This window comes from Dendropsophus ebraccatus, chromosome 2, assembly GCF_027789765.1.
Source record: "Dendropsophus ebraccatus isolate aDenEbr1 chromosome 2, aDenEbr1.pat, whole genome shotgun sequence".
In the NCBI taxonomy this organism is placed as follows: Eukaryota; Metazoa; Chordata; class Amphibia; order Anura; family Hylidae; genus Dendropsophus; species Dendropsophus ebraccatus.
The window spans coordinates 10,554,208-10,581,123 of record NC_091455.1 but is presented as its reverse complement, the minus strand read 5'-3'; the positions used below and the strand labels follow the sequence as shown (position 1 = coordinate 10,581,123).

At 43.3% G+C, this 26,916-nt stretch overlaps 1 long non-coding RNA gene across 1 annotated transcript in view; it reads left to right on the top strand.

Annotated features, from left to right (window-relative positions):
* The first annotated feature begins 1,641 nt into the window (after positions 1-1,641).
* Positions 1,642-26,916, top strand: part of LOC138782973 (uncharacterized) — a 116,430-nt gene continuing 91,155 nt past the window's right edge. Inside the window, exons 1-2 of the long non-coding RNA XR_011361605.1 lie at positions 1,642-1,814; positions 25,406-25,501. This is a non-coding gene — a long non-coding RNA (uncharacterized lncRNA). The remainder of the gene's footprint in view (positions 1,815-25,405; positions 25,502-26,916) is intronic.

Sequence of the window (26,916 nt, the reverse complement as noted above, 5' to 3'; positions counted from 1 at the left end):
AGACCACTGCTGCTTTCCATGCGCCACCCGGACGATCTTTAGCTGCTCCTCGCCCCCTCCCCCCCCCCATAATAGAACTGACATTGCTCCTAAATATCAAGCCATCTAATACGTCCCTAAAAGTGATGGCCTCCCGAGCAGCCGCCTACCCTCCTGCTCATAGGAAAGACGACCCTGCCCCTTCCCTGTTTTACATGATCCGAATAATTTTAATATGAGCAGCAACAATGGAAGTAACACAAAATGCAGCTGAAGATAAAGATTTATTGATAACCAATAGTTAAAGGGGAATTCCGGTTAAGTAACTTTAAACCGCAGCAGGAATTCCAGTACATGTGTATGTACCCGGTCTGTCAGTCATCATTTGTGGGCCAGTACTGTACAATGTATATTCAGCACAGTATACTGTAAGCAGTGTCTGCCAGATGCGGAGAGGATGGTGCCAGGTATGGTAAGATGGTAATGCCAGATGTTATAGGTGGTAATGCCAGATGTTATAGGCAAATGGTAAAGATGGTAATGCCAGATGTTATAGGCAGGTAGTAAAGATGGTAATGCCAGATGTTATAGGTGGTAATGCCAGAAGTGATGCTAGATGGTAATGCCAGATATGTTAAGGTGGTGATGTCAGATGGTAAAGCTAGATGGTGATGCCAGATGGTGATGTCAGATGGTGATGTCAGATGGTGATGTCAGATGGTGATGTCAGATGGTGATGCCAGATGGTGATGTCAGATGGTGATGTCAGATGGTGATGTCAGATGGTGATGTCAGATGGTGATGCCAGATGGTGATGCCCGAGTTTCTATAAATCTGTATGGAGCAGAGAGACACCAAACAATGATGTGAAGCAAAGAGGTGAAGGATAATTATTAAATTTTTTTTTTTTTTTGTTGTGAACTTAGCCTAAGTGCAAACCAGTAGCACTCTAACTGTGTAAGTGTAGGACAATGTGCTGTCTTGTATACTCACAGTTTAGTCCACAATGTTTGGACGGCAGCAGCAACAGAAGAAGGATCTTATCCTAAGGAATAACAAGAAGAAAGCTGACATGAAGAAGCTTTAGAGACCCCCGGGGAGGAGCGCACTGACCGACTCTCCAGCAGGCATTTCACATCCTGTGGCATCTTTGTGCAGCAGGATATGCCCCATGATTGGCACCACTAGATGGCGCCAGTGTGTGCAGATATATAGTGTGTGCAGAAGGATTTTATATCAGTGTCTTCTATTGGGCAGTAAGACGTCTCCTTGTTGCCCACAGCAGCCAATCATAGCTCAGCTTTCATTTCTCACATTGCTCTGCTAAAATGAAAGCTGAGCTGTGATTGGTTGCTATGGGAGCTCTGGTTGCTAGGGGCAGTGAGAAGCATCTTACTATAGGACAGCAGGATAAATCCCAGGAAATAGGAATAATTGTGGAGATTGGAGGAAGTAAATGTGGCTGTGATGGGTGCAGCGCCCCCTACAGGCTGACACATGGGGAGAGATTTATCAAAGGGTGTAAAATTTAGACTGGTGCAAATTGCCCACAGCAACCAATCACAGCTCAGCTTTAGGCAGTGCTGAAAGGAAAGCTGAGCAGTGATTGGTTGCTGTGGGCAGTTTGCACCAGTCTAAATTTTACACCCTTTGATAAATCTCCCCCATGGTGTCCTGGTGACTGCAGTGGAGATACATAGAGACTGGGACAGTGTGAACAGGCCCTTACCGTCAAAGACATTGTAGCGATCACGAGAACCTGAGGAAGAGAGAAGAAATGATGTTTTAGTGCGGCTTCTTGGTGTTTCTATGGATCTAGCGGATCACTCCCCAATGTAAGTTCTCTATTGTGTGAGATTTGGGGGACATCAGGCTTAGGGGGGCACAGAGGGCTGAGCATAGGGTGGGGGAGGGGAGGGGGAGATACAGCTAAACTCCTACTCCAACTCTGAAGAGTTCTGGGATCAGTGATACCTTATCATTCATGTATGTCTTTTTGTGATGTCATAAAGAAAGCAGACAGCCAATCAAATACCAGATCATTGCTAGGTGTAATTTGCATATGGAAAGATAGATAGATAGATAGATAGATAGATAGATAGGAGATAGATAGATAGATAGATAGATAGATAGGAGATAGATAGATAGATAGATAGATAGATAGATAGATAGATAGATAGGAGATATATAGATAGATAGATAGATAGATAGATAGATAGATAGATAGATAGATAGGAGATAGATAGATAGATAGATAGATAGATAGGAGATAGATAGATAGATAGATAGATAGATAGGAGATAGATAGGAGATAGATAGATAGATAGATAGGAGATAGATAGATAGATAGATAGGAGCTAGATAGATAGGAGCTAGATAGATAGATAGATAGATAGATAGATAGGAGATAGATAGATAGATAGATAGATAGATAGATAGATAGATAGGAGATAGATAGATAGATAGGAGATAGATAGATAGGAGATAGATAGATAGATAGATAGATAGATAGATAGATAGATAGGAGATAGATAGATAGATAGATAGATAGATAGATAGATAGATAGATAGATAGGAGATAGATAGATAGATAGATAGATAGATAGGAGATAGATAGATAATAGATAGGAGAGATATAGATAGATAGATAGATAGATAGATAGATAGATAGATAGATAGATAGGAGATAGATAGATAGATAGATAGATAGATAGATAGATAGATAGGAGATAGATAGATAGGAGATAGATAGATAGATAGATAGATAGATAGATAGATAGGAGATAGATAGATAGATAGATAGATAGATAGATAGATAGGAGATAGATAGATAGATAGATAGATAGATAGATAGATAGGAGATAGATAGGAGATAGATAGATAGATAGATAGATAGATAGATAGATAGATAGATAGGAGATAGATAGATAGATAGATAGATAGGAGATAGATAGGAGATAGATAGATAGATAGATAGATAGATAGATAGATAGATAGATAGATAGGAGATAGATAGGAGATAGAATCTATCTGTCTTTGCTGTTCCCAAAATAAAGAGGTTTATCTAACAGTGGGCGTTTCCCTGCTAAAGCATGGGCGTCTCTCTGTGATTTAAGGCGTGGCCCAAGCAGCTCAGGGGCGGAGCTTACATTGCAGAAGTGGAATAATGCCAGTCTAAATTTACTTCTCCTCATCCATATTTTATGTTCTGTGCATAAACCTTCAGGAATACAGATAGTAACAATGATAGCAGACGGTAAATTATTCATCCTTACTGGATTTGCTCATTTCTGAACCTTGTACATAACAAACACTTACATGGCGACACTCACGAAGCTGATGGCGGAGAAGAACTAAATTATTGATGCCAAGAGTTCTGCTATCTGGGAACAACATTTATAGCGGCTGATTGAGAAAAACTAAAATGTTACCGGTGGGCGACGTTACACGATGTTCTTAAAAAGACGGAATTTATGGAAATGACTTTTACATTGCTGCAATTGTGGCTGCGGACCATCGATCTGCCGGAGTCAGTGCCGGATAGAGGACACGTCTGGTCCAGGACCATGGGTTATAAGAACATTTCTTAGGCCATGTTCACACGTCTCGCAAAGTTGTCTGTGATTGTGGATCGGCGACCAAGGACAATCCTAGGGGACATTGAATCCTATGCATCTATTCATACCATCCGTGCTGAGACGTTTTTTAAACTGATTTCACATCTGTGGAATCCATGAAAAAGAGGAGTCCCAGTGCATCCCCACAGCTAGATCGCATCCAGGATAGAGATTAGCCGAATGTTATTACCAGCGGCTGAAGAAGTTGGGTGTACCATGTTTCCCCGAAAATAAGACAGCTTCTTATATTTTTGCTCCCAAAGATGCGATATGTCTTATTTACAGGGCACGTCTTATTTTCCCATGAAGAAGAATTCACCTGTCACATGCACAGCAGGGACAGAGCGTACAGTATGTTGGCTTCCAGCCACCAGGGGGAGCTCACCACAGCACACTAGTACAGCACAGCAGGGACAGTGTAAGGTATGGCGGCTTCCAGCCACCATGGGGAGCTCACCAAAGCACACTCATACAGCACAGCAGGGACAGAGCGTATACACTGGGACAGTGTATGGTGTGGTGGCTTCTGGCCACCAGGGGGAGCTCACCACAGCACACTGGTACAGCACAGCAGGGCCCACGTTAAGTATGGCAGCTTCCGGTCACCATGGCAAGCTCACGACAGCACACTTATACAGCACAGCAGGGACAGAGCCTACAATATGGCTGCCTCCGGCTACCAGGGGGAGCTCACCATAGCATACTCGTAAAGCACAGTGGGGACAGTGTACAGTATGGCGGCTTCTGCACACCAGAGGGAGCTCACCATAGCACACTCGTACAGCACAGCAGGTGGTGTGATAACGGCAGACTGTGTGCAGCTCTACATCTGGCGGTAGGGGAAAATGTGGATGGTGGCAGGCGACAGGCCTCTTAATGCCTTGCCTGCACATTTACAAGTGACAGCCATGGAAAGAAACATTGGAGTTGGCGGCAGGTGACGATTTTCATGTCCTGCATGCAGCTGCTCCGCAACAGACAGTGATGGTAGGGGACAACAGCGGTGGGCTAAAAAGAATCACAGCTGTATGTCCTGGTGTTCTGTGCGGCGGCCATGCTTCCAAACAAAAACTTTGCTAGGTCTTACTTTCGGGGAAGCCCTTTTATTTAGCAATACAGCTAAACCTCTACTAGGTCTTATTTTCAGTGAAACAGGGTAGTCCTTAGGGAGTCCTGAAAAACATAGGTATGGCCTATGGCTGTACGCATGTTTTCCAGGACTCTCAAGGGCTGCATCTAACTTCTCCAGCCACCATCAAATGCAGAGCCCTCGAGGTTCGCTATCTCTAGCCCAGACTCCATATTAACGGCCATGGGTTTGAACCAGGAACGGTCAGGTGTCCACATACTTACAGCCACATAGACTATATATGACGACACTGGAAGCTTGTGGTTGTACAACAGTTAGAGAGCATGAAGGGAGAGCCAGATCTGTATAAGGGCAGATAAAGGTATACGGGGCAGACTGCTCCAAACCAATATAATAGATGCAGAAAACAATAATAATCTCTGTAAGAATTGGATGTTTTATGTGTTTTTCCGGCCCCGATGCAGGTTGGTGAAATGGACGTGGGGGGGGGGGGTATTGTTATTAAAGAATGATTTGGCTGATGGAGAATCTGTGGCGGCTTCGTCCCCGTGAATGTTTAAGTGAATTAATGAGTCCTGATCTGTTCCGGACGCTCCGGGCGAAGGAAATGAAAATAACGTTCCCTTTGTAATTAACTCGAATGAACACGTTCCTGAATATTTGTGAGCTACACTTACTGCCTGTCGTCTCCTCTTCACCCCCGGGCCATACAGTTCCCATATGTCTCTTACGCCCCATGATGTAATATCTGCATTTCTCAATGCCACTTACTCGGAAAACTTTTTTTTATTTTTTTTTTTATTTTGTTGCTATTTTTACTTTTTGTTTTCTTGGTTAATGAATACAGTAATTGAATTAAGAGAGTGACCTCTCGCCACCGCCCCTCCCCCCGCCCTCCATCCCCCGCGCCACAAACATTACAGTATTCAGTTCTTCTGTCTTCGGCTCTGTTTTTTTTTTATTTAGATTTATTCTCATAAAATGGTTGCCATTAATCTGACTGTTATAAATGGCTGCCGAGAATTGGTGCACATATGGAGCATAAATAATAGTGAATCTTAAACAGGACAATTCATTATAATTTGCAGCGATTTTATACGAGCCTCTAACATCAAAGCTATGAGAAACACCGAGCAAGAGAGACGGAGATGAGGGGGATGTAACCGATACATTACGAGGGCTGTATGATGTGGGGGAACAAAGAGGAAAATACCCCACCCCCAGTGTGTATAGAAACCTCCTCCTCATGTAGTTTGTATAGCGGTAGTATTTTATGCAGATTATATGACGGTATTATACACAATGGGAAAATTTTAGATTTTTTTTCTCTTTCAAATCAACTAGTGTGAGAAAGTTATATAGATTTGTAATTTACTTCTGTTTAAAAATCTCAAGACTTCCGGTACTTATCATCTGCTGTATGTCCTGCAATTCCCCATTGAAAACCTCTCCTGCTCTGGACAGTTCCTGACAGGGTCAGAGGTGGCAGCAGAGACCACTGCTCTCACCACTTCCTACAGGACATACAGCTGCTGATAAGTACTGGAAGACTGAAGATTTTAAATAGAAGTAATTTATATCTATAGAAGTAATATATATCTGTAAAACTTTCTGACACCAGTTGATCTGACAACATTTTTTTTCTATGGAGTTCCCTTTTAACAAGATGATCCTCTACACAGTTGGTTTTAAGTTTGTAAGACTGGGGCACTGAATGTAAGTAATCTCCTCATTCTTGTCTTGGCAAAATAAATATGTCAGGACAGCAGGGGGTGGTGTGAAATAATAAACACATTATATTCACCTATCCTTGTCTTCTGCAGCTTGGTCTCCACTATTTCACGTTGTGGGGTTGGTTCAGCTGCCCCTATGGTCAGTAACCTCCGGGGGGGGTGTAGTGTCACTTTGGCACTTTTCACTTTAGCCTGGAGTGGTAATGGACCCACTCAGGTTGTTGGTACCGCCACTCACAGAAAGGGGAGGATAACCAAAGTATACAATGGTGTGTAGGTGCAGGTGCTAACAGAGTAGACCAAAGTCCCCTCCGATAGATAAAATATAATACTTTATAATAAAGTAAAAATATAATCTTGTACTGACAGATGCTTATAGTGGCTGTAAACTGCCTTATGCCCCCTAGTTGCGGGATACCCATCCTAAGTGGGTGATACGAGACCCAGTCGTCGGTTATCTGGGTGTAGCAGACTTCCAAGGTTTCCCAGTGGTCCTACGCTGCGCAGTAGGACACATGGATCTTTGCACGGTAGCTTTGTCCTACTTTGGAGAGAGAGAGAGAGAGAGAAAAAGAGATAGGGTAGAAAAGAACAAGCACCTCAGATTGGTCAGCATATAACACATGGTACAAAACAATTAACAAAAACACAAAAGGATGACACAGCTCACCGCAATGGCAAGATACAGACCCACTACAGACATGAAAATAGTTAAAAGCAGCCCCCCCCCCCCAACTGCTAAAAAAAATTCCCACAAAAATAATGAGGCTCTTGGTTACCATTTGCAAATTGTGTAAACTACTCCACCACGTTACGGTGGCCTCATACCGGGGCAGTCCTACACTATACTATGGCCTCTCCATGGCATGAAATATGCCTATGCTCTGTGCATGCAAGATCTGTCTTATACCGGCAAAAGTAATTACACCACCTGGGTGGGATGGGTGGAGTGCACGACCAAGTAGAGGTAGCCACTCCCCCCATCTGGAACACAGAAAAAAAGACAAATTTGGTCAGCTCTCCTAGAACACCATTCACACTAGGCAGCTGACAGGCCACACAGCCAATCACAGGCCGTGGCGGTTCCGGCCTGTGATTGGCTGAGCGATCCGTCAGCTGACAGGCCATTCTGAAGATAGAGCACGCGGGACCCGGGGAGGAAGACGGAGCGGAGGAGAAGCCCTGCAGGTAATGTATGCTGCGCTTCTCAAATCGTCGGTCGCCTGCCGCGCACTGCTATTCCTCCGTAGCGATGCACGGTGGGGGAACAATGATTTTAGGTCTGGCCCTAAATGAACGATCAGCCGATGACATGATCATCGGCTGATCGCTCTCTCTATTCCACCAAGTGTTAATCGGCCGAATCGGGCCGACTCGGCCAATTATCGTTCCTGTGGAATAGGGCCCTTACTAAGCTGGCATAGACAGCACCAGTGGTGGGATACCACAACGTGACCATAGGAACTACCTACTCTGAAACTGAGGAAAGACATCACTGTGCAGGTATTTAGTTTTAAGTGAACTTCAGCATAGTTTCCGGGTCTGACCACATGGCCAAATCCAAACACTCAGCATTCAATTCAGCGTCAGAAAAAGGTTGGATGCCGTTCTGGGGATCCTATGGCAGTATACATGTTTTCTGTGAAGTCCTAGGGCAGCATCCAATTTTCCCAGGTGTTGACTGCTGAACGTTGGGGTTTGAACATGTGGTCGGACTTGGACACTATTCTGAAGGTTGCTCAACACTACTGGTATTATCTCAGCTCTTAATGTCAGTATTATATGTACACAATATGATCATTATGTTCATATGCCCTGTTCCCAAGCCCACAATACACATTAAAATTGGCCGATACAGATACAAGGGGATTTGTTTCCCTGCCCATGAGGTCAACATGAACGCACAAGAAGATGTAAGATGGACACTTGAATGGAGTTAAATTGAGAAGCCATCAAGTGGGGATTTCTCTGTGATGAGGACGAAGATACTGTAAGGCGTGGAGTAACAGAAGAACAGGAGGGTCTGGGATTGTGGACATGGGCTCTAAGAGTCCTATAAAAGAACATCCCAAAGACGAGAAGCAGCACGAGAGAAGCTTTAGATGGGAGATTAGAAGGTGGTCACTAGAGATGAGTGGACCTTTCAAAAGTTCGGGTCAGCGGGTTCGACGAACTTTAATGTAACTTAATTTTAATGAACCGCTTAAAACAGCTTAACCCCTGCAGTTTTTTAACTGTTTTAATGTGGTTTCTAAAGGCTGCTCCTTATACTTACATGGTTGCGCTTCCTCAGGGTCCTTCATCTCCGGTCCTGTCTAATTAGGACAGGACAGCACCGCGGCCTGTTATTGGCTGAGCGGGCTGTCACTCGAGAGACTAGAGTAACAGTCCGCTAAGCCCATCACAGGCCATGATGCTGCCCCATCCTAGTCAGCCTGTGATTGGCTGAGCGAACCTTCACCGCAGAAGACTCTGGGACAGGACCAGAAGACACCAGGGATCATGGACAGGTGAGAATGTTAATTTTTTTTTTTTACATGAGTGAACCGCTCTGAACTTTGCAGAAAGTTTAGTTTGGTAGCGAACTGAACTTTCTGCAAAGTTTGGAATGAATCTGGCTGCGGATGGCACAGTTCCCTGATCTTTAGTGGTCAACGTAGATCAGGGATGGGGAACCTTTGGCCCTCAAGCTGTGAAAAAAACTACAATTCCCATCATGTCTGGACAGCCGAAGCTAAAGCTACAGCTGTCCAGGTATGATGGAAACTGTAATTTTCCCACAGCCAGAGGGATGAAGCTTCCCCATCTCTGCCATAGATAAAGAGTGTAAAAGAATATGATGATGATATGGCAAAATGAATAGGTAGGAAAGATTAGAGATCCATATAGATGGTGTCAAAAAGGAGAAGATTCTGTCAAATTCTCTTTTCTCTAAAAATTAAATAAAAAAAACAGAAAATTAATCTGGGAACCAAATTAGTTAAAATGGCTTGAAGAGTGGCGAGGACTTGCGTTTGACTCCAGCACTCTCTGTAGGTTCTTGTTAGTGACGGCTCCTAATGAAATCCTTGATCCATACTGTAGAGCCCTCCGGCTAGATTTTCTCTAGGAAAGATAAAGAAAATGTAAAGCCTGCACGTTAGTGACATCTGCTCTGACAAATTGTTTGCACAAATTTTCCATTTTTAAGTGTTTATGGAACCCTAAAGCATAAATCCCTTTTGCTCTAATTCATCCTCCGTCTTTGCAGATTTAGACCTGCGGGAACGTGGTAGTGGATATTTTTACCTCTCCATTTATTCCAGTTCATATTATCTTTTACGATCCATTGTTCTGTATTAGTATCTGATGTTCTGAGCCCCTAATGAAAAGGCATTTGCTGCTACTGACCAGCAGGGGCAGCACTGAGACCTATATGATGGCTGAACTCTAATGCCATAAGCACATACACATCCAGTGAGACAAGCTGACCACACAAATAAGCACAGAAAATGTGAGGGTCCTCTCATAGGAACAGGTCTGCAGAATTCAGTAGGAATAGACACAATTATTGAAAGAACAAAAGAAACAAAACATTTTTACTAGGTGTCAAATTATTGGTCTCCTCCTCTCATTTACCATCCCTGTTATGACTCTGTTCCTATGCCTAGTCCCAGCATGGCTCCCATTTAATTCCTAGTCTCCAGCATGGCTTGGATTTCATCCCTAATCTCCAGCATGATTCCCATCTCATTCCTAATCTCCAGCATAGCACCCTTTCTCATTCCTAGTTCCCAGCATGGCTCCTATGTCATTTTTAGTCCTCAACATGGCTCCCCATCACATTCCCAGTCCCCAGCATGGCTCCCATCTTATCCCTAGTCCCTAGCACAGTTCCCCATCTTATTCTTAGTTCCCAGCATGGCTTCCCATCTTATCCCTAGTCTCCAGCATAGCTTACATCTCATCCCTATTCCTCAGCGTGGCTCCCCATCTCATACCTATTCCTCAGCATTGCTCCCCATCTCATCCCTATTCCTCAGCGTGGCTCCCCATCTCATCCCTATTCCTCAGCGTGGCTCCTATCTCATCCCTAGTCTCCAGCATAGCTTACATCTCATCCCTATTCCTCAGCATTGCTTTTCATCTCATTCCTAGGCCCCAGCATTGCTCCCCATCTCATCCCTATTCCTCAGCGTGGCTCCCCATCTCATCCCTATTCCTCAGCATTGCTCCCCATCTCATCCCTATTCCTCAGCGTGGCTCCCCATCTCATCCCTATTCCTCAGCATTGCTCCCCATCTCATCCCTATTCCTCAGCATTGCTCCCCATCTCATCCCTATTCCTCAGCGTGGCTCCCCATCTCATCCCTATTCCTCAGCGTGGCTCCCCATCTCATCCCTAGTCTCTTCTTGCAGCCTGGTCCAGGGGTTAGTTTGATTCTACAGGTAATGTCATGGAGGTTGCAGAAGGGGATGTTACAATCTAAGCACCTCATACAGTCGTATCTTTCCTTGCACAATCACATAAGGTTAGAGCACAACAGCAGGAATCTCATTCTTGACTTCTACACTAGGAGGTGCTCTTTGTCTCTATTGTCCTTTTAGTAATGATTTGACACAGATGGCGCCATTAGACCTGAACACCCACATGTACTTACTGTTGGAACAGGAAGATGGCAGTAACAATAAGGCTGAATGTATGAACATGTCCAGTCTGAGAAAGGGATCAGGTGGCATGAAGGATCGATCATAGAAGAGGTGGCCCTTGGCTCTTCTGTTATTTACTTCTCATCTTCCTCTTGAGAAAGATATATGTTCATCTCAGTGTATAGTGACTTACTGTGGACCTCACAAACACATCTGCTAAATCAGTACTCACCTGTCCTATCCTCCCAGTAACTACAGCAATACTCGCCTGCCCGAACCTCCCAGTAACTAAAGCATTACTCACCTGCCCGAACCTCCCAGTAACTAAAGCATTACTCACCTGCCCCATCCTCCCAGTAACTACAGCAATACTCACCTGCCCAATCCTCCCAGTAACTACAGCAATACTCACCTACCTGATCCTCCCAGTAACTAATGCATTACTCACCTGCCTGATCCTCCCAGTAACTACAGCAATACTCACCTGACTGATCCTCCCAGTAACTAAAGCATTACTCACCTGCCCCATCCTTCCAGTAACTAAAACATTACTCACCTGCCCGATCCTCCCAGTAACTAATGCATTACTCACCTGCCCAATCCTCCCAGTAACTAATGCATTACTCACCTGCCCAATCCTCCCAGTAACTAATGCATTACTCACCTGCCCCATCCTTCCAGTAACTAATGCATTACTCACCTGCCTGATCCTTCCAGTAACTAAAGCATTACTCACCTGCCCCATCCTCCCAGTAACTAAAGCAATACTCACCTGCCCAATCCTCCCAGTAACTAATGCATTACTTACCTGCTTGATCCTCCCAGTAACTAAAGCATTACTCATCTGCCCCATCCTTCCAGTAACTAAAGCATTACTCACCTGCCTGATCCTCCCAGTAACTAAAGCATTACTCACCTGCCTGATCATTCCAGTACCTAAAGCATTACTCACCTGCCTGATACTCCCAGTAACTACAGCATTACTCACCTGCCCCATCCTTCCAGTAACTAATGCATTACTCACCTGCCCAATCCTCCCAGTAACTAAAGCATTACTCACCTGCCTGATCATTCCAATAACTAATGCATTACTCACCTGCCCGATCCTTTTAGTAACTAATGCATTACTCACCTGCCTGATCCTCCCAGTAACTAATGCATTACTCACCTGCCTGATCCTCCCAGTAACTAATGCATTACTCACCTGCCCCATCCTCCCAGTAACTAAAGCATTACTCACCTGCCCCATCCTCCCAGTAACTAAAGCATTACTCACCTGTCCTATCCTCCCAGTAACTAAAGCAATACTCACCTGCCTGATCCTCCCAGTAACTAAAGCATTACTCACCTGACTGATCCTCCCAGTAACCAAAGCATTACTCACATGCCTGATCCTCCCAGTAACCAAAGCATTACTCACCTACCTGATCCTCCCAGTAACTAAAGCATTACTCACCTACCTGATCCTCCCAGTAACTAAAGCATTACTCACCTGCCCCATCCTCCCAGTAACTAAAGCATTACTTACCTGCTTGATCCTCCCAGTAACTAAAGCATTACTCACCTGCCCGATCCTCCCAGTAACTAAAGCATTACTCACCTGCCTGATCCTCCCAGTAACTAAAGCATTACTCACCTGCCTGATCCTCCCAGTAACTAAAGCATTACTCACCTGTCCTATCCTCCCAGTAACTAAAGCATTACTCACCTGCCTGATCCTCCCAGTAACTAAAGTATTACTCACCTGCCCGATCCTCCCAGTAACTAAAGCATTACTCACCTGCCTGATCCTCACAGTAACTAATGCATTACTCACCTGCCTAATCCTCCCAGTAACTAAAGCATTACTCACCTGCCTGATCCTCCCAGTAACTAATGCATTACTCACCTGCCCAATCCTCCCAGTAACTAAAGCATTACTCACCTGCCTGATCCTCCCAGTAACTAATGCATTACTCACCTGCCTGATCCTCCCAGTAACTAATGCATTACTCACCTGCCTGATCCTCCCAGTAACTAAAGCATTACTCACCTGCCGCAATGGGAATAGTGGGAGAACCACTATTACATCACACTCAATAGGTCCAACAGAACAAATCACAGTTTGACAATGTATACCTGTTGTGTGGCTGCAACATAGTATGAGTTTTTACCTTTGTACTAGTGTTTATGTTATTTAATAACATTTGTTGGAGGTGACTATTCCACAGCTTCATAGGTCCGGCAGTAAAGAAGCCTTTCGACTTAGGGTTCTATTAGTCTAAGCGATTTTTAACAATTAAAAATAAACGATCGCAAACGAGATTCTTTATCTTTAACCTGAAATCGTTCACCATATTACACAGAACAGTCGTTAGTTACGATCATTACAAAGATTGTATACTCCATCTGGTCCCAGCAAATGAAGGAACGATGTGGAATTACACTGAAGGATTATTGAACGAATGTGGAATTACAGCGAACAATTATCAAACGATTAACGATGATTTTAGGGTCAGACCTAAATCAACAATCAACGACACACAAATGATTCTTCGATCATTGTCTGCAATTACACAGGACGATTATCATTTAAATTTGAACTATATAACGATTTTCTGCACGATAATCGTCCTGTGTAATAGGACCCTTAGGACCCTATTACACAGGACGATATGAATTATCGTTATACCATTCCAGTTTAAATAATAATTGTTTAGTGTAAATGCAGGCAACGATCAAACAATTAACGAGAAATCGCTCGTCGTTCATTTGGTGCTGACACCAGAATTATCGTTAATCATTCACTAATCATCCAACGATCGTAGTACCAATCGTAACTATCGACTATAGTTCTGTGTAATATTGGGAACGATTTCAGATTAACAATAAGAATCTTTTTTCGATCATTTATCGATAATTGTTAAAAATCGATAAGTCTTATAGGACCCTAATTCTTTATGATTCTAGTCAGAGAGGGAGCCATAGTTCTTTGAAGAGTCCTTAAAGTGAACAGCTGCCCCTAGCATAGGCGTCTATGTTTCTCCCCTAGAAGTCTCTTCTCCAGACCACCGAGCCTATCTCCATTAGATGCTCTTTCTTCGTACACCAGACCAGTCAGACCTTCTTATATCTACAGTAAGTGGAAGGTAAAATAAAGTAAAAATGATCCAGAGAAACAGGTTTGTGAGGAAGCTTTTACCAGCCTTCCCTTTATCAGCACTTGAGATTTCAAGAGTCTCAGTTCCTCTCAGGATGCAAAAACTTTTCAATAAACACATGAAAGCTACAAAATGTTCTTGGTTTGTTTTATTTATAGCCCTGGTTCTCGTGCCTCTCAGGTTCGTTCTGTTATGTTTGTGTCATGTTGATAATCGTAGATCCTTAATGGACACACTATATTGGTTTGTTTGGTGCTGCATCATCCAGGTGAGCCGCCGAGAACAGATGATGGCGAAATCTTGGGCTGATCCAGCAGATGTGCAGTCCCCGAGGTTTACTCCTCAAAGCCATCATCTTGAAACCAGCTGTGAAGGTCCCGCAGAAAAATATCCTTACAGGGACCAAGGGACGGCATATGGCAGCATGGCAGCATGGATGTATTGTCATGGGCTTCATCCTACAGTACCTCGTGTCCAAAAAAGAAAAAGTCTGATGTAAGAACTTGTGAGACCTGGTGAAACCTCGCAACTGTGTTCCGTTCTGGTCACATGTCCTTCTTAATAGTGTTAAGTGAACCAGTCTAAATGTTCATGCATCGGCAATGTTATCCAAACCCAAATACCAAACACTAGAGATGATGGAAGCGAATCTGACAAATTCATATTTGCAGCGAATTTGGCGTTAAATTTGCCTTGTAAAGATTCACAAATTTGCCTGATTCGCTTCGCTAATCATTCGCTGTAATTCCACATTATTTCATTAATCATTCAGTTTAATTCCACATTCTTCATTGTTTTGATGGGATCAATTGGCGTAAACGATCATAGTAACGAACGTTATAACGATGGTAACTAACGACTATTGTTCAGTGTGAGATTTGTTTGCATGCGATTCGTGAAGATTCCTGAATTTGTACGAATATTCGCGAACTTAGCGGAACGAATTTCTGAGTGATTCGCTCATCTCTACCAAACGCCCTAGAGAGTCCTGGAAAACATGGATACAGCCAAAGGCCATTGGCTGTATCCATGTTTTCCTGGCAACCTTAAGGGTACAAACCCACTTGACGTATTTGCTGCGTGAATCAGTCTTAAAAATAAGCAGGCAAAACGCAGGTTGGCTTTATACGATTGTTCTGCGTTAAAATACGCAATTGCGTATTTTTGAAGCGTGAAGCTTGTTGTTAGCAAAGCATCAGTTGTTAAAATACGCAATTGCGTATTTTTGAAGCGTGAAGCTACATGCGTTTTTCGCACAGGTTGTTAACAACTGATGCTTTGCTAACAACAAGCTTCACGCTTCAAAAATACGCAATTGCGGATTTTAACGCAGAACAATCGTATAAAGCCAACCTGCGTTTTGCCTGCTTATTTTTAAGACTGATTCACGCAGCAAATACGTCAAGGAGGTTTGTACCCTTACTAAGGCTGGGTTCACACTACGTATATTTCAGGCTGTATTTGGTCCTCAAGTCAGGTCCTCATAGCAACCAAAACCAGGAGTGGATTGAAAACACAGAAAGGCTCTGTTCACACAATGTTGAAATTGAGTGGATGGCCGTCATATAACGGTAAATAACTGCCATTATTTCAATATAACAGCCGTTGTTTTAAAATAACAGCAAAAATTTGCCATTAAATGACAGCCATCCACTCAATTACAACATTATGTGAACAGAGCCTTTCTGTGTTTTCAATCCACTCCTGGTTTTGGTTGCTATACAGCCTCACAAATACAGCCTCAAATATGCTGTGTGTGAACCCAGCCTAAGGCTGCATGCAACTTCTCTAGTCAAAGATCGAACATTTGGACAGGTTCACTCAACACTATGGCTGAACTGGTTTGATGTGACCCACCCTCCGGCTCCATCCAACTGACTTTGAAGAGTTAGGGCCCTATTCCACCTGACAATTATCGTTCAGATTATCGCTAAATCGTTCAAATCTAAACGATAATTGTTTGGTTGAAATGCAGTTAACGATTAACGACCAAACGAGAAATCGTTGATCGCTTTATAAGACCTGGGCCTATTTTTATCATTGCTCGTTCGCAAAATGTTCGCAAATCGTTCGCATTGAATAAGACATTGTTCGGTCGTTCACAGAGCGAGGAAAAAACTATCGCACACACGATCATAAGTAACGATTATCGTTCCATGGAAATGAGAGAACGTTTTCAGGTCTCTCGCAATATCGGTCATTAGAGATTGTTAATCGTTAACGATTATGCGAACGATAATCGTCCGGTGGAATATCGCCCTTAGATGATGGGTTGCGCAATAAACTTTCTTTGTCCTGGAAAGAAATCTCCTGTGATACATCCCTGTCAACCATGTGTAACAGTCTGTGGCCCATCGGGTAACTTATGATATATTTCTGACCAGAAAAGAGAATTCATTAGGATCCATTCCGCTATTTTTGTGTTTCTGGTACAAAGTATTATTCTTATATGGATTGGAAGAACTGGACAGAATCCGAGCTCCCGTAGGATCCCACAAAAACATTTTTTTTGCTTTCCTTTTTCTACAAGACGTGAAATGTTTTTGCACCGGGTTGTAGACTATTCTCTCAGGTGGAAAAACACATTTTGATTGCAGGAACATAATATCTTACAGTCTTTTCTCAGCTTCCGAGCTGCTCATTCCTCCCGATAGAAATTACTTTGTATGATAGCTCCTGTGGTCAGGATGCCGCTGGCTGGATGTGCGGCCGGGTCGCTGCCCCCGGACATCATTATGTTCTTCCTGACAGCCCCGGTTCATGTTTCTCAACACTTCCCTCTCGTCACCTCGGGTGCCCTGGTGACAAGCTTTATCTCGTAGCCTTGACTCTTGTCTTGTATGCATAATCAGGAATCTTGGAGTTGGGGCATCGGTTTCAGTTGTTATCAGTCCCTTCAATAAACACATTTCTTTCTAGGATTGTTATTCAAGGCAAGTTTCCTATTATTCGAGTGATAGAACAAGAAAAGCCAGTTGTCTACTGCTGCCTGCACCTCCATCTCAGAGCATACAGCTCCTCCACAGGGCTGAGGTACAGATTCAGACTCTAAATCCTGAAATCTAAGGAAATAATGGAACATAAAAGATAATTGTAAGTGTTTAATTTCTCTACAGCGCCACCACAGGGGAAGTAAAGCATTGACCAGGATGCATTTGCTGTGTCCTGGTACCCATGTCCAAGCTGGAAACGTATTTGTGTGGTTGAGGTATCTCAAAGGGTCTAACTAATATTCACTGTCATTTTTGCTTGTCACACTATTAATAATACATATACTGAGGTATTATTTATGGGCAACACTTAACATTGCTCTGTATTACCACTGTTAGTAGGTCACAAGTCAAGGATGTATAGAACCTTGGTCACATTACCTCTTCTCAGACGGCATCTATGAGAAGGGGGATCTAAGAACGTTGTATACCAGGTTAGAACTGATGACTACAGATGAACGAACTTTTCAAAAGTTTGGTTTTTGCTAGTTTGTGTATCTTTGGCGTAAAATTCGTGTTTGTCCAAACCGAACCTTAAGCGGACCGCGTTAAAACAGGTAAACTATGGCAGCTACACTAGCGGGAATATTGTGGATCTTTTGCAGCGAAAACTGCCATGGTAAAGAAGTGATTTTTAATGTCACATTACATTCTATGGCTGAAGCGGCTCCTTCGAGCATTTTGCGGCATCCCTCCCCCAACAAAAAAAAAACATCAAAAGCAGCACCAGAAAAGTCCATTAGAAAGCTGCATCTCTGTCCCTGTGTTTCCGGCCCTGCATTAAAGTGAAACCACAGTAGAGAATTATGGCAACAGGTTGGCAGCATGGTGCACTTTTGCTGTAATGCACTTGTGTGCCATTTTGAAACAAACTTTCATAAAATTCAGGTATGTCCCAAATTACTCTTGTATGCCACCCAAGCTAAAATCCTCTTCCAATTGTTATCTTCATGTAAAGACAGATCTGGCTGGAGACTGCGGTGATCATGGCACCGTGCGAAGGTTCACAAAGTTTTACTCAAGATGGTCTCCACTGCACATTATGACAGCAAGTCAACTCTAAAGAACCTTTCCATGACTTTAAGGATAAAACTGGCTAAGGAGAAGAGGGAATAGCTGTGCAAGGACTCTTCTGCAAAACTTAACCCTTTGTGGTCTGGCTGGAGTTACTGTCTAGTAGCTTCCACTTCATCCCTGCTCTACACTCGAGTATCATGCTGCATCTAAACATGAGTGAAGTCTTCTTAAGTAACTACACCATGATTATGTCTTTTCTTCTTATTGAAGCAAATATCATCTGAAAAAGGGGATATTTCCCTCTTTGATAGGCCCAGTGATCAGTTTACTAACCAACATACATGTCAGCGGATTGATTCATCCCTCTTGTCTATTAGGAGATGTGCAGCCAATGAACCAATATAGCAAAGTGCCTTGTAAATGATCCAGGGATTACTCGTACAGCCTCCCTCTATGTTGGTCAAGCAACAAAAAGGCAACAGGACTCGGGAGAGGTGTATAACTACAATATATTCTGATCCCATAGAGATAGCAGCAGCATACAGACAGATTTAGGTGGGGAGGGGAGGGGTCTGGTAGGCGATGATGTCATCCTATAGTTCACAGGAAGTCAGCTGACCCAGGACAGACCACTTTCTCTGACACATTAAACACTGTGATTTTCTGTGGGTCAGGTTGGTGATCACATGACCCAGTTACAGTAATACAACACATGGATGCAGCTGAGCTGGAATGAAACAGATGGAGCTGTACGCATAGTGATAGTGATGTCGTGTTTATGTTTTGGGGGTTTGTATATAATAAACATAGAATTCTTGTACATTTTGCACTGGTAAGTCTGTCCTGTATACACACAGCCTTAGAGGGGCTTCATCGTCCTTCCATGTATTCCATCTTGATTCCATCAATGTTTGCCATGTAATACTCTATTTCCACAGCACCGGCATGTCGGAGAGGAGAGCGCTGTTACGATGATCCAAGGGCCACTTTTAATTCCATTGATGTCTCTCGCGGTTGGTAACTCTCATCATCTTTATGGAAAAGCCCATAGTTACCAATTACGCTCTATATCTCTCCGTGATTGTAAATGACCCCCTGGAATGATTGGCGGGCTGGGCCATGTATCCACTCGGAGGTGTTTTTCTCCAGTCTATCATTGACTGCAGCCTGGTGACAATTTGTCTCTATAGACGGCAGGTGGATGAGATCTGATAGGAGTCTTATCACTACGGGCTGGGGATGAATCAAAGCTTCCTGGAGCAGGTGGCTCATTATCGATTGTCATTTTCTCTCTTACATTGGTATCGATCCCTCTCGGCGGCTCCCTTGTCTTATTCCGCTCGGCTCGCTGTGTTTTCCATACACTGCTCTTTCCAGATAAACATGTTACCTTCTAACCCATAAGCCGAGGCCCATGTGCCCCCCTATCCCCCCCTCGCAGAATTCAAAGACCCTCATTGTTTATTCCTTTAGAACATCCCAACCAGATGGGGAATGAGAGGAGTGGAGTAATTGTATGCACAGCGGCCGCTCGCCTCTATTACGGTGAATGAATGGAGATCTCTATGGTATAAACAACATGTAATGGGTCAGGTTTACTTAAAGGGGTTTTCCCATTAAAATCATCACTTATCGCCCAGCTATCTGGCAGTCTATAAGTTCCCCATGTAAATGGAGCATTAGTACATGTGCACGGCCACTGCTCTATTCACTGCCGTGCCAGTGATGGAGATTGCTGAGCGCAGGCCCTTAGACAGTGGTTGGAGCTGTCACCATTCGAGCACACTACAACTCCAATGATTAGAGACCCTCAGGTCATTCCTCCTGGCGATCAGTCATCCAACAGATTGCAAAGTTTAAAAATAAAGATTAGCAAACATGCCAAAAGTTTGGGTTCACAAAAACCAGAACAAGCAGCATTTGTATCTCTCTGCCTAGAGAAGGTGGATGCAGCCAGGCGGAGGAATTCAAATGCCAATTGTTCAGGTTTGTGCAAACCCAAACGTTTGGCTGATTCACTCCTCTCTGTTTAAACTCCCACTGGCGTATGTTCCTAAATCAAAATTTGGGTAAAATTTGGCATACTGTGTTTTAGCATCCAGTGACATCACGCTTCCTGCCACCTTGTGAGTTATTCATCAGCAAAAGGGGCAGTAATGTACAGCCCAACATGTTCCTGGTGGGCCCATTGGCTACGGGGTAAAGGGAAGTGATTGCAAAATGTAACAAAATTGCCCAAAAATTTTGGAGCAACGTAAGCCAATCAGGTTAATAGGTCCACAGATGCACCAAATTTTTGGTACAGGATGGGCTACTGTGATAAACTTGGTGCCTCCTTGGATATTCGGTCCAAGTTTGAACAAAACTCATTAATCTTCACCGTTGTGTCAATAGTCTCATATTCAGTGGAATCATGGACCCTAATAATAATAATATTAATAATAATAATATGGAATAGATTGTTTCCAAATATCTTCAAATGAGCAAAGATCAGGAGAAAACACACATATATATAGACATCCGAAAGGCAAAAATGGACCACATACACTACAAGGGTCACTCAATGACTCTTAATACTCCACTCTTTGGCTTAAATAGCCATGCTGAAATCTCAGTGACTTGATAATGCAGACCTATGGACTTTAGAGATGGTGGATACCAGGAATGGCTTGGCACAGTCTCCAAGAACCAGGGTCACCTTGGCTCACAAACAAAGATCCTCCGATGGTGTACAACAATAGCAGGACTGTTATAGAGCCCATAGGGTTCAGCAGAACTACTAGAACTACTAGAGTTGAACTCATCTACCAAAGCATTAGAGGATGCTCCATAGACCTCAGATAAACACTTATAGCCCAAAGTGCCAGTAGTAGATGTCCCCTTTTGGAGAAGTCTTTGGGCCAATCATTTGCCACTATGTTCAATGATGAGATGATTCACAAATAACCTTATGGTGGAGCCAAGGATCACCAATCTGACTTTTTTTTTTTTGCTCTTCCTACTTCTGAATAATCATTACAGTTGTGGTCTACAACCAAGACAGACACTTTAGATGGGTTTTGGCCTCTGGAGAATGAATAAAATATCACCTCTTCAGTGACCAAGCTAAGCTCCGTGCTTCTATGAAGACACAAGAATATTTATGGCAATGATCCAACAAGGGCTTTCACATTGTCGCCAAAATCACAAAGTCAATGGAAGAAAAAAATTGTCCCTGCAAAATCATTGAAAACAAAAAGTATGAATAGAAATGATAAGTTGTTCTACAAAAAACTCTTAAAGGGGTTCTCCAGGATTACAAAAATATAACTGGATCAGCTCCACTCTTGTCTTTGCAGCACAGTTCCACTGAAGTAAAATGACTAAAGTCGTATTAACGCACAAAAGCTGAGGACATGGGGGGCGCTGTTGTTTTTTGGTTTTTTTGTTAAGAAAGCTGCTTTGTTGTACGAATCCTGGAAAACCCAATTAAAGAGGCTGTTCCGTTTAGAAAACCCAGCCTCTTAGAAAATTAAAAACAGAGTGAAGAGCGGCTACAAAGTGTGTCCCTCTTTCTGGAGGGCCCGTCCTGTCCTGCATTACACAGACAGCCCAACGATGTGAAGAGGCATGGTGTAATACTTTACTTCCCCTGTGGTGGCGCTACAGGAAAACTGATCACTGCCAGCTTTCCGCACAGATTACAGCTGATCTCTTTGGGTCTCAGGAGGGGATTAGCTTATTGTTATAGGATCCTTCTAACAAGTTTTGTCTGAAAAAAGCAGAGAACCCCTTTATAGGGGCACTTTGGCAATGTTTTTTTTTCTTTTAAATCAGCTGGTCTCAGAAAGTTACATAGATTTGTGATTTATTTCTATTTCAAAATCTCGAGTCTTCCAGTACTTATCACCTGCTGTACATCCTGCAGGAAGTGATGTATTCTCTGCAGTCTGACACAGTGCTCTCTGCTGCCACCTCTGTCCATGTCAGGAACTGTCCAGAGCAGCAGCAAATCCCGATAGAAAACCTCTCCTGCTCTGGACAGTTCCTGAGATGGACAGAGGTGGCAGCAGAGAGCACTGTGTCAGACTGGAGAGAATACACCACTTCCTGCAGGACATACAGCAGCTAATAAATACTGGAAGAGTGGAGAAGTAATTTACAAATCTGTATAACTTTCTTATACCAGGTGATTTAAAAGAATTATTTATTATTATTATTATTATTATTTGATTTTTACTTAAAGCTACCCTTTAAGGGGTTTAGGAATAAATTACTGGTGGTAATTAATAATAATAATAATAATAATAATAATAATAATATACCAGCACAGTCATACTCCTTAAGAATCTGTCTATGCTCAGGAGTGGGTGTGGGTGATGTTGATCAGTAGATCAGCGTGTGACATGCTGTGTACTGTATATACTAGGTAGGTGTAACATCCAGAACACATCTAAATTGGATTCTTCCATTCATGGAGTGAAGTTTGTTCTGGTTATGTAATCACACAGTTAATAAGAGTCCACCGGGCCGCGGCTTTGATAAATCTCCTCCATGTAGAGCGAGGGAAGCGACGCCAGAAGGTGGTCTCAGTAGATATCTTTTCTGTGTAAATGTACTGAACCAAAACTGCAGAGCAGAACGATGCGGCGCGGGAGACTATAGCCGGTCGATAAATCAGATAACAAAGTCAATTATAAAAACGCATGGTGAACACTTTTTGTCCTTGTAGCCTTTTAATTGTTTTTTTTTTTTATATTGTATTCCCCCGCCTACACGGGTACACGCCGCCACCACAATCCCGTGATAGAGATGGATAGCGGCATGTAAGGGAAGGCGTTATGTGTCGTGGTATTACTGATTCATGGGGAGAGAAAAGAGGTTGATGTGCAAGTAAAGTATGATAGAGAGCGGAGATTATAATAATACAATTATTACAATAATACAAGTATTACACGGGGTATTCCACTCAAACCTTTGATATGTTGTTGCCTATGGTGAGACTAACATTTCCTTCCATACTTGTTATTATCCATTCAGTCTCCTTCCCCCAGTTCTCAGCTGCTTCTTTCTGCAGAAGACACAAGAACGTGTGTGTGAGCTGTTCTCTCTGTCTCTCCCTCCTCCCATCTGAGACAGCTGATATAAACAAGTCCCTGGCAGGCTGTATCTGCAACATTGTAGCTTCTTTGTAATGCTGGGAGGGTTATTCTGAGGTCAAGTTGTTGATAAACTCACTTGATTGTTGATTTACCCTCCCAACATTACAAAGTTGCAGATACAGCCAGTAAGGGATTTGTTTATATCAGCTGACTCAGCTGGGGAGGAGGAGGAGACAGAGAGAAAAGCTCACACATAGATTTTTGTGTCTTCAGCAAAAAACAGCAGCTCAGAACTGGGGGAAGGCGACTTAATAGATAATAACAGGTATGGAAGGAATTGTTAGTCTCATCATGGGCAGCAACATATTAAAAGTTATGTTTGAGTGGAGTTGAGTTGAGTTTGAGCACTTTGTACAGCAGACTATATAACTGCTGCGATCCCAATGATTGGCTAAAATCTATGAAGGGGCAAATATCAAACAGCGCCACCACACCACCACAGGTGAAATGAAGCATTACACAGCATTGTCTAAATAGGGAGATGTTGATGGAAAAAGGCGAGCTCCATGCTTCCTAAGCCCCTGATGGAGGACTACACTAAGATGGCCATTGGTTCCCCCTGTTGGATTTATAATTTTTAAAGGGAATGTGTCATCTAGATCATCACCTGGTTTAGTATATGGCTCCAGGATGGCAGCAGTATCCTACTGAGCGACTATGGCTCCCCTAAAAGGCAAACATAGACCGTTCACAATGATTATTAAAGGGGTCCTCAAGATTGGACAAACCCATTTCCTGTTACAGGTTTTCGAGAAAATATGATGGGTTAAGGTCCCCATGTACTTTATACCTATCTTGGCGGAACATACCCAACTTCTTTGTTCTCAGATAGATGAGCTGCTGCCAGAGCTCTTTGGCTGCAGCTTACCCCTTCCCCAGATTTTTAAATAGAAGTAAATTACAAATCTGCAAATCTGCATAACTTTCTGATACCAATTGATAGGAAAAATTTTTTTTTTTTTTATCAGAGATCCCCTTTAACCCCTTAACAATGGATGATGTAAATAAATGCTATGCCTGTCCGTCACTTTACGATAGATGGCATACATTTACGACATCATCGTCAAAGCTCTATGAAGAGAGCTCAGGAGCTGATAGAGGGTGAGGACTGGCTGCATATACAGAGCTATGCTATAGCAGAGATCAGTTCTATCATCGATCTTTGCATAGAGCCTGCCTGAGAGCAGACCCTATGTAAAGAAAGACTATCCGACAGGACGCAGGAAAGTGTCTTACCCCCGCCTGTCAGTACAAGTGACTGGGACCCCTAAAGCCATGCTGCGGGTCTGGGGACAGTAATGTGTACAGGGCCAATTACATTGAAATGGCCCCCCACACAAGAAAAACGTTTGGCAATTAACAGTGTGCTGTGGGGCCCAGCCATTTCTAGTTACACCTCTGCCTCCAGCTGTTGCAAAACTATATTTCCTATAATGCCTAGACAGCCAATTGCTGCTCAGGCATGATGGGAATTGTAGTTTTGCAATTCCCTTCATTGCACCTTGCAAAAATGAGTCAAGACCACAAGGATTGGTGGGAAGAGAAACATCAGAAAACAATGACATCAAAGACTTCCAGCTGGCCCTTGATGTGGACGATGAAAAGCAGAAGAGATGTTTTTTTTCGTATATAGAACTTTTCTATAACATTGTCAGATGGATGGATCCAGCCCCCCCGACACTTATCATCTACCGGCAGATATCTCCCCATGTAAATCCAACATTATTCCCTGTAAGGTGGCACTGAAGACCACACGACCTGCTCTATGAGTCACCGAGCGCTCATCCTCGCGGACGGACAGGAAGATCAGCGCCGCCACGTGAATCCTCTTTTCGTTAATTCTAAAAAGGTTACACAGCAGGAAGAGGGAGAGGAGCGGAGAGACGAGTACTGAACGAGATCGGCACAAGCATCTAGGGGGAAAATCAACATATTATTTTCACAGTCAGAATCATTTCATGTCATTTTTTCTGCTTTAAAAAAATAATAATCTATTGTATTTCTGTTCCTAAAAATACCTGATTCACAAGTCATTTTCCTTTCATCTCTGTCTTCCTTTTTTGTTTTAGAGACTTTTCTTCAAAAGCTTCACATGGCCGAAACCAAAGGAACTTCATTATGGATAGATGTCTATGGAATCCATCCAGACTCCTGATGTATAACAGGTAATGGACAGCAAACAGATATATTGTATATACAGAAATATAACTACTATAATACTGTACCCCATATACAAGAATATATCTATTATAATACTGCTCCTATATACAGGAATATAACTACTATAATACTGCCTCCTATATACAGGAATATAACTACTATAATACTGCTCCCTATATACAGGAATATAACTACTATAATACTGCCTCCTATATACAGGGATATAACTACTATAATACTGCTCCTATATACAGGAATATACCTACTATAATACTGGTCCCTATATACAAGAATATAACTACTATAATACTGCTCCTATATACAGGAATATAACTACTATAATACTGCTCCTATATACAGGAATATAACTACTATAATACACGACATTGAGAGAGAGGAGCTGCCGCACATACCACATATGGCTGCCGCTAGGCCTATTTTAAAATCCTCAGGGTGTCGGTATATAATTTGATCAAACCATAATAGCCCCGTGTACCACGTGCAGGTCCCCTGGTTCACACGGGTTCCTACGCTAACTCACCACCATGTCGGCCAGCGACCGCCACCCCGCAAAGCGTGCACGTGCAGGGAAGGGAGGCCATCGAATGGCCCTGCAACCCCAATGTCACAGGACCAAACCTAAAGTGCCCCCTCAAAACCCGGCCGGCACCACCTGCGGGGAAGGCTGCCCCCAAAAAACACAAGTATGAATGTGGTATGCACGCTTTGCGGGGGTGGCGGTCGCTGACCGACACGGTGGTGAGTTAGCCTAGGTACCCGTGTACTTGTACTTGTGGTGCTCCCAGACAAAAGCAAGTAGAGTGTGCAATACGAAACAGGAGAAATAGAGACTGGGGCACTCACCAATACTTCCAGGCTGTAATATCTTTATTCCAATAGACTACAATCCATGATAGAGGGAGGACAGATGGACTGGCTGGCGCCCTGGCGCCCCCCTTCTGTCCTCCCTCTATCATGGATTGCAGTCTATCGGAATAAAGACATTACAGCTTGGAAGTATTGGTGAGTGCCCCAGTCTCTATTTCTCCTGTTTCGTATAACTACTATAATACTGCTCCTATATACAGGAATATACCTACTATAATCCAGACTTGTGCTGCTTGGGGGCGACCTTCTCCGCCGGCGGTGCTGGCCGGGTTCTGGTGTGGTGTTTTTGGGTCTGGTCCTGTGGCATGGGGGTCCCAGGGCCGTCCCATGGCCCCCGTTCCCTGACTGTGCACGCCTGCGGGGTTGGTGGCCACTGACTGGCACGGTGTGGACTTAGTGTAGGGACCCATGTGAATCAGATACCGGCACGAGGTACATGGGGCAGTATGGCTTGATCAATTCATACACAAAATTCTGATGTGTTTTTTATTTAGCCTAGCGGCACTAGTATCAGCCATAGATGTGAGGTGCA